Source organism: Sciurus vulgaris, assembly GCF_902686455.1.
Source record: "Sciurus vulgaris genome assembly, chromosome: 11".
NCBI lineage: Eukaryota > Metazoa > Chordata > Mammalia > Rodentia > Sciuridae > Sciurus > Sciurus vulgaris.
In genome coordinates, this window is record NC_136472.1 from 104,958,707 (window position 1) to 104,968,644 (window position 9,938).

Sequence of the window (9,938 nt, forward strand, 5' to 3'; positions counted from 1 at the left end):
GAAACTGTTTCCTTTTATTAAGCTTTAGCAAATTTTGTAAATTTCTTTGGATAGATTTTCTTGTCTTGGAGAAAATTTCTAATTGAAGTATAAATTTTGAGGAAGAGAAATCCTCATTGAAGTGTTCAATTTCCAAGAAATTATATTCCAACATTAGAGAAGATAACGTTATTCAAATTTTACCAAAATTGCAGTAACTTCCAAGCATTAAGAAAAGTCAAATACAACAAAGCAAAATAAGCACAGATTGTTGAGCATTTGATTTTGAATGAGAAATGTTCTGAGGTAATGAGAGAAATTGGTCAGAACAAACACTGTCAAATTAAAAAGAGTTTGTGACCTCAGGTACTCAATATTTTCATATGCATGTTTTTCTTAGTTTTGACAGATTATATTGTGGGAGAATACAAATGAAATGGAGATATATTTGTCAATCTAATTAAAAATTGTTTTTCCTTTCTAGCAATGTTTAACCAGAGTTCTGTTCATGCAACTAGTTGTAATTGATTATCTTAGAAATTTGGACACTATGATCACTGATTTTGATGATACAAAGATATATAATATGGGATCTCCTTGCCGGTCTTATTATCACCCTAGTAGGGATAATAAAACAGTGCTGATATAATGAATTGTTGTCATTCTTTTTGGTTTCCTAGGATCCAAACTCTCTTCCTGTGTCTAGGGAATTTTTCACCATGAGTCTTGATTGGAGATAGGACCTGTGTCCTTCTATAGAATCTGAGCATTCCAGTCACTTTGCTAGTCACCTTGTACCTATGGCATGATCATGTCATATGGTCCCTGCTAATTAGGTACAGTTCCTCTGGATAGAAAGATTCAGGGATGAGGTAAATCCTCTTTGGTAGTGATTTTCACAGTGCTCTAGTCTTCACAAAGCAGTGCAGATGGAAAAGCTCAACATCCATGGCGTGGGCCAGCAGCAGGGTCAAGGTGCAATCTCTGGAGTGTGGCCACAGCGGTCACACTGTGGTCCCCAGAATAGTTCTGTGGGCAATTCCAGGCATTATTCCTGGTTGCTAACCCCCAGGTCTGATTCTCTAACCTTCCTGGAAATTCTATTAACTCTGTTCAAGTATTCTTAAATAAGTATTCTGCCTAAATCAGCCAGAATTAATTTGTATTTCTTAATGAGGAGTTTAGTGTTACAACCCACATATGTAATAAAATTGTTTATGAAATTTCCATAAGAATGATAGAAAAATGGAATTACTTCTGGATGGGGTTCTTTCAGTGGGTTATCTACTTTTGACACTAAGGGTTATGTGGAGAATCCATGATTATCTACTATGATATCAACCTTAAAAGTTTGAGTAGTCTACTGGTAAAACAGTAACTTTCTGCATTCAAAATCTATTACCATTGAAGTTCTACAAATCTTGTTGAATCTACAAATTATTCTAAATTGGTTTCAATGTATACCTGTATATGGAATTCAAGTATGTACATATACTTATTATAATTTTACCCCACAAGGAACCTGGTGGATTGGTTAGCCTAATTAATGAAGAGAATAAAATCAGACCATTCAAGTTTGAAAGAAAAAGGCTACTCTACAGTGAATTACCACATTCTCTGTTTTGATCAAGTTAGTAGGGCAATTACCAATGTTCCATGTTCCTTTTGTTAGACTACTTTGACCCAGTACAATACTGGGCCAAGGACAGAGAGATTGGATGTCTGAATTTTCTGGAATGAGTTTAACAAGCTTCACTGGTGGCAAAGATGGCCAAAATACAAATTTCTGTCAAGTAATAAATAGCTTATGTGTTCTAAAAGGTGGGACTGACTCCATGTGTCCATTCAATTGCAGTCATCAATACTTATTTGGGGTTTTGTAGTACCGTTTTCTTCTTTATAATTTTGTTTCTAACATTATAAATATCCACCCTATGGTATACTATTATTAGCAGCTTGGGGGAAGGCTCACAGTTCTCAAATAAAGGCATATGCCAGTCCCACATTCTCCTCTCCCATAGAACTTTCTCAGGACTTAGAATTAATTCAAATCATGTGTTCAGATTGGGAGATTTTTTTTTCCCATCTCTCTTATACACACTGATCAATGGATTTCAATTCAGCTATTATTTCAGAGCATTTGCCTGTGTCAGAGATGAAGCCTAGTACTCAAAGACCATTTTTTTCCTTGTGTCAGTCTGAACAAAGATCAGCCTTTATAGAGAATTGTGTTAAGCTCCTTTGGAAGGCTGCTATCTCTGCTGATAGTCATTGACTTCCAAGTGCATTTTTTGGACAATGACTATGGAAATCTGTCACCTTCCCTTCTGTTATTCTTCTCCAAAATGCTCTTAGCCTATACTTGTATGCCATGCACCTCAGAGGATTCATCTGTTTAAACACATTTTTATTGATATAGCTCAATATTTGTGTTGTATTCATTGGGTTAGTATTTTATATTGTAGGCTCAATGATAAATATTGAGGACAGAAAACTGTTTTATTTGCTTTGGTTATGTCTTTCCCCTAAACAACATGAATCAAGGATATTCTGTTCTAAGTTGTACACTTTGGAATGAATACACAAAGGAATGTTTTTAATTTTATTTTTTGGTTATAGATTTCAATTCAATTCAGTTGAAATAAATTGGTAACTGATTTTTAAAAGACATTATTATACCACGTATGTTCATATGAATGTGGTTTTATTTCATTTTCATAATACTCTGTTATGAACTGAATAGTTTATGTCTGCCCTAGATTCATATGTTGAAACCCTAATTCTGGAGATTGGGCTTTTGAAAGATAGTTAGATTTAGAGGATGTCATGAGGATGGAGTCACCATGATGAGATTAGTGTCCTTGTAAGAAGAGGAAGTTCTCTTTCTCCACCATGTTTTAATATAGCAGGATAGGCACCTGTCTGTGTTCATGGAAAACTGTGATGGTTAAATAATCTTCCTGCCCCTGGACTTTTCTTTAGCAGGAGATGGTTTATTGTGAAACATTTCTGTTTCTCATGTCTTGGATAAGACTCATGAATGTCCTTATTTGCCTATTACCTATGACAAGGGCAGACACAAACCCTCCAAATTCCCATTCTTTGCCTCAATATGAGTAGTTGAGCTATCTGTATGCCCTGACCACTCTGGACAAAATGACTGCTACCTTGATTTAATTTTATTTATGCCTCTTTTCTTCCCCTGGGCCACCATCAGCATGAACTAACATATAGCCCATCCAAATGTCCTGAGCATTGAATAGCTTCAGGGAAAATATTCCCTGATCAATTGTCTCAGAAGGCCAAAGTTTCATTCCCCTTACCCATATCTAATTCTTTTCTAGCCTTATTATTCCCTTCCAATAAAAAGAAAATCTCTTTTCTGGCTGATCTTTGAGAGGCCTGTAGGTTTCACAGTCAGAGAATTTCCCCTTCTGCAGTATCCCCTGTAATAATCTCCTTATTGCAGTTGTTCCTTCCTCTACTCTTGCAGTGATCCTTTTAAATAAGGTCTTTGTTTACTTAAGTCCAGATCTTTTATTTATTTATTTTTTTTACATCTAGGTATAGAGAATGAAATTCTTGGAAAGAACCTTGATGGGTGCTCCTGCCAACTCCCACTGCCTTCCTAGAAATCCCAACAACAACAGCAACCCCAGAAGATAGTATGTGATAACTTGGTTGGACAATCTAGTTTTACCATACAATCTTCTAACTAGGATTATTTTAAAGGATTAACCCTATGGTTCCATGCATCAATTTTTTTATTGCTATGTAACAAACCATTTGAAACTTAGTAGGGCAAAATAGCAGTTATCTATTTAGTTCAAAATTCTGTTGTTTGGCAACTTTATTGGTCCTGTCTTTTCAGCTCTGACTGGGCTGGGCTGATTTGTGAATCTGTGGACAGCTGCTAGGTTACCTGAGGACCTTTTGGTTTTAAGAGAGCCTCAGCTAAGATGGCTGATCTCTGCTCCACACAGTCTCTCATCCCCCATCAAGATAGCCTGGGCCTGTTCTCATAGTGGCTGTATAGGGTTCCAAGAGATTGAATGTAAGTGTGCAAAACGTTTGGAGTTCCAGACTCAGGACTGGCATCCTATTGTTTCCAAAGCATTCTGTTAGCCAAAACAAGTCAGAGGCTAGCTCATATTTGAGAGGTAAATAAATGCATTTCATGGCTTGAATTGGAGGCCCTGCAAGTAATTATGATAGATTTTATAATGTACAAAAATCCCATGAGATGTAATACCCAGTCAGTGGCAAAGCTGGGACTGAAAAAACAGTGTTCCTCTTATTTCAGTACATCTTTTTAGTCATGGCTTTGCAAGTCTCCAGATGACAATATTCTTATTAGAAGAAAAAGGAAGACTGTACATTTTTAAAGGGTTTGCCATAGGAAGAAAATGGGAGGGATAAGACAGACAGGATTACTCTCTCAAATTATTGAGGTTACGTCCTGCACAGGAGTGACAGGTTGTGGAGGTATCTGGGAATGGAAACTCAGTTTTTGCTCTGCCCGCAAGCCATGTACTGTTTGATTTGCTTGGAGAAAGGATTTCCTTTTACTAATTTCTACAAAGGCACTGCTCCTCAGCAAGCCATGTGCCTGCCTGAGGGGATGACTATTTCTAATCCTCTCAGAGAGCCCTGTGAGCTGGCTCTGGCTTTGGAAACAGAACTCTCATTGCTGCTAAAAAGTTGAAGATGAAGACAAGCTCTTCTCCCAAATCTGCCATTCTGATGAATAGCCCAGAGAGGTTTGCATTTGGAAAACTGATAACGAAAACTAGTCTCAGTACTTAAACTGATGATGACAGCAAAAGGCAAATTGGATTTTGAAAACATGTACAGGAATTTTCAGGAACAGGAAGAGCCCTCCTTATTGTTTTTGGTTCATCCCACACTTGGCTTCCTGTTCCTCTTATCACTTTCCTCCAGTCCCTGTTTCTCTCTAGAAATAGCTCCTCTGTAGGTGTTGCTAACCACAGTGGTTGTGTGCTTTGTCACAGTCACCTCCTTAGCAACTCGTTCCTTATGTTCACTGATTTCTCCTTGAGCTTTCTCTCTCTGCACGTGGTTTATTGCCCTTTGAAATCCAATCACTTTTACTTCCAAAACTCTTAAGAAAAATGATTTCTTTGTAGGAAACCAATGAATGATAAGAATAAAGTATATTAGTTACCTTCAAATTGGGAGATCTTTTCTCAAAAAATTCTACAAGTACTTTCAGATAATTTGTTTTGTCCTACCAAACTGTGTTCTGTGGGTCACTCATCCCATGAGGGGGGTCCCTGGCAACAGCATCCTGTGGTTTGGGAGAAATTCCATGTTATAGTCCCTTCTCAGAGGGTCACATGCACATTATACATTAGAGGCTCTGAAAAGCACTCTACAAAATGAAACATATTAAACATTTTTAAAATGCCCCTTAACTTATATGACTATAAAGAACTTTATTTCCCTAAACCTACCAATATTGGGGAGATCTTGTATTCCGCAGTACCTCCATCTGGAAATATTGGTTTAACTGATAATGCAACTTAAAGAACATGAGGTTTTAATAGACAAAAGATAGGAGTAAGGTCCATGCAGATTGAGTTCTGAGCAGATCTCATTGCTCACCATTTGCTTGTTTTCAAGGGGATCAGTCACTCAATCCTTCAACTTCAACTCAGTTTCACCTTCTTCATGAAGGCTTCTCTGACTACCCCAGGCTTTTGTTGCCTCTTCTATTCCTTATACTTCTTTTGTTACTAATGTTGCCTTTAACTCCCATGAACCTTATTATGTCCCTGGTTTAATCCTGGCCTCATCTCTCATGTGAGGATTTACAAAATTCTCCTAACCGGGACTCAGATAAGAACTTCAACCCCCCACTGCATTTCCAGTCTGGCCTTCACTCTGGCTTTGGAGGCATGCAACACTTGCATTTTAAGGCCAATATTTAACTGTCACTTTAGAAATGTTTGAAGAATTCCTCTTGTCTGTAAGTATACTCTGAAAGTTCAAACTTTTGTCATTGCTTACAAAGCATGCATCAAACTGGCCCAATCTCATTTCTGCTTTATTTCTTTTTTACCTGTCACTAAATACCTGATGTTCTACCTATGTTGGGCTCCCTCCTATTTCCTCAACATGATCAACACTTTGTGTCTGTTTTCTTCTCTCTACACATCTTCTGCCTATAGATTCTTAATCATCTCTTAATTTTAGTCACTTACCTGGGTATCAGTTCTTTCTCTTTTATGCTCCTGTAGCCCTTCATATATACCCACTTAATAATACTTAGTCATATTATATTTTAGATGGACATGGGTCTGTATTTCTAAAATCTTGTGAATTTTTTTTATTGAAAGATCTGTATGGCTGGCTTCTGTTTTAGTTAGCTTTTTCACTACTGTGACCAAAAGACCTGACAAGAATAATTAGAGGAGGATAAGTTTATTTGAGACTCACAGCCTCACAGCCTCAGAGGTCTTAGTCTATGAATGACTGACTCCATTCCTCAGGGCCTAAGGTAAGGCAGGACATCAAGGTGGAAGAGTGTGATGAAAGAACATTGCTCAGAACATGGCCATGAGGAAGGAAAGAGAGGGGGAGAAAGAGAGAGAGAGAGAGAGAGAGAGAGAGAGAGAGAGAGAGAGAGAGAGAGAGAGAGAGAGAGAGAGAGAGAAAGAGAAACTCTGCCCCTCACCATTGACAAAATATAAATCCCAAAGGTTAGCTCCCATTGACCCAGTTCCTCCAGACACCCTGCCTACAGTAACCACCTAGTTAATCCCTATCAGGGGATTATGCACTGATTAGATTAAGGCCCTCATAACCCAATCAATTCACCTCTAAGCTTTTCACATTGTCACACGTAAGCTTTTGGGGGACATCTCATTTTCACATTACAGCTTCATAGTATCTTAATGCAAAGTATAGTCAACCATACAGAAAACACTCAATAAGTATATGTGAATAGATTGAAAATGAACCAGTTCTGTTCCTTTAAAGCTGAAAAGTATCTTTAAAGTGATCTAATGGAAAGGATGGCATCTACATGGTTCTTTCCCTCCGCCATTTTAAATAGTCATTGCTAATTAAAAATGTCACTTTTATACACTGTTAGTGGGAAAGTAAATCAGTACAGCCACTATGGAAATCAGTATGGAAATTCCTCAAAAGAGTAGGAATAGAACCACCATACAATCCAACTATACAAGTGTTTAGTATTTACCCCAAAGAATTAAAGTCTGCATACTACAGAGGTACATGCATACCCATGTTTATAGCAGCACAATTCATAATAGCCAATTTATGGAACCAATCTTAGTGTTCACCAACAGATGAATAAATAGAGAAAATGGGTATATATACACAATGCAATTTTATTCATCCATAAAGAAGAATGAAATTATGTCATTTGCAGGAAAATAGGTGGAACTGAAGAGCACCTTGTTGAATAAAATAAACTGTACTCAGGAAGTTAAGGGGCATAAATTTTCTCTCATATGTGGAAGTTAGAGAGGTAAATGGGGGAAATGGAATCTCATGAAAATAAAAGGAAGACAAGTAGGGTAAAGGGAAAGATCGAGGGGAGGCAAGAGGGAAGAGAAAGGGGAGTAATCAGGGAATGAAACTGATCAAAGTATGTTATTTGTATGTACAGACATGTCACAGTGAAACACACCATTCTGAATAATTATTATGTACCAATAAAAATAAATACAATATCACTTTTTCCACTGAGTCTAGGTATAATTTCACAATGCACGTCATCATACAGCTCCCCAAAGTTCCTACTGATTGGTTAGAGTCAACACCAAACTTCAAATCTATTTTCCATCCTAAATATATTTGAAGCCTCTTATTTTATAGATGAGCAAATAGACTTAATGAGTTGTCCAATAGGTCATACAGCAAATAAGTATCAAACCCAGGACTTGAATCCAGGTCTTTTATTTACTTCTCCAGTATTCCTTCCACTATACTGAGATTCTTACCTTTGTTAACTTTTGTTTGACTCCTGTGTTTTTTGGTACTCTCAAATCATTTGAAATTCTCTAAGGGAAAAAACTAAGGGTAATGCAGTTTTTATACTTCTTATCATCTTGCACATTGTAGGAACTCAATATATATTTGCTGATTATTTAGATTGAAATCTGTCTGCTAGTCATGATATATTTAAAGTGGTTCCAAACACTTAGTTTTCCCCCATTTAAAATATCACTTCAACCCTTTGTGTTTTCACAATTAATATGAGAAAAGAGTCAGGCGTGGTGGTGCATGCCTGTAATCCCAGTGACCTGGGAGGCTGAGACAGGAGGATCTCAAGTTCATGACCAACCTTGGCAACTTAGCGAGGCCCTAAGCAGCTTAGTAAGATCCTGCCTCAAAGTAAAAAATAAAAAGGGCTGGGGATGTGGCTCAGTGGTAAAGTGCCCCTGAGTTCAATCCCCAGTACCAAAGGGAAAAAAAAGAAACAAGATTTTTCTAAATGCCAGTAGCCTTCAGCCAAGCTCCTGCCTGGTGCATGGCACTCTGAGTGGAGAGATAAGCTCCATTGTGCTTTTCAGCTCTACCACTCCACTTTGAAGCACTGGCTTTGGCACCACAATGGCTCTTCACTTATGAAGTTGCCAGGCTTTTTGTGAACACTACATTTACAATCATGGTTTCACCAAGTATCCTCACCCAAAACTAGGCATACTGCTAGTAACACCTTAGCCGTCACAGCAAGGGAAAAGTAGAACACATTTGTAAATCCTGGTGCTGAGCATCATGCAACACGTCAAGCACACCCAATCTTCCTTTCCCCATATGGGACTTGTGAACATACATTTAAACAGACAAAAAAAAATCTTTACCCTTCATATCCATTTCTGGGTGTCTAGAATCAATGATAGATTTTCTTCTTACAGCAGCTGCTCACACATAGCTGTGAATCAGAAAAGTACTGGGAAGCATGTCTGTCTGCCGGTGCTAAGGGTGGCTCGACTTCAGATGATCCATTTCTTCTATGCCTACCCTGACTTTACCAAAGTTCTGGAAATTCCCACAGTTGCAGTCATTATTTCAGGCCAATGCATTGTATTTCCAGAAGGCAACTACTAAAATATCACAAATACTCATGAGAATTTCCACACATAATATCTGAACTGGTCAATTTTCCATAGAAGAGTAAGAGTGTAGCCCCTGAATCACACATTGGTCAAGTTCGTCAAGGATTATTGTTCAAGAATTAGAGGGCAGGAAAGTAGAAAGCACTGAGTCACCCAGGTACGAAGGTTCCAAGAACCCAAGAGGTGGCACATGGACACCTGCTCTTCCCGTTGGTCATTCCATTGCCTCTCTTCTTTGCAGAGCCCATTTCTAGTCAGTAGCCCAGGGCTGATGCAGATGGTGCCTTTTCAGTGAAGAGCCCTGCATCCTCCAGGCAGGTAATTGCTATCTTATTGCCTGTATTCCCATTGTATTTCACAATGACTTAGTGAAGTCACCACTTAGCACTGTACTTAGTAGCATATCAATCTATTTTCCCCCTCCAAGTCACAAACTCCTTTTTCCTGCACATTTATTTTTGGATGCCTAGCACTTAGTATAATGCCTGACACTTAGTATGTCTTCATTAAGTATTTTTGGAATAGAATTGAAGCCAAGGACTTGACAATTGATAAAATAGAGCAACTTGCTATTTAAAAAAATAAATTCTAAATTTGGGAGCATTCTCAAGAACTAGAAGTATTATCTTCCAATGAGTAAAGCACTCATCTATATCTTTTGAGACTTTATAAGCATTTTTTGTTTTTCTCTTAGGAGAAAATTGAATTCAAAAGAATTCTTTTCCTGAATTCTGTATTTCTCTCTTGATTTTTTTCTTTTGAAGTGGCTTTGACTTATAGAGATTGTTGTTCCCTGCCTTTTAAGAAGTTAGACTTGGTTGATTTATTTTCCCTCCTCTCCCTCCTCCA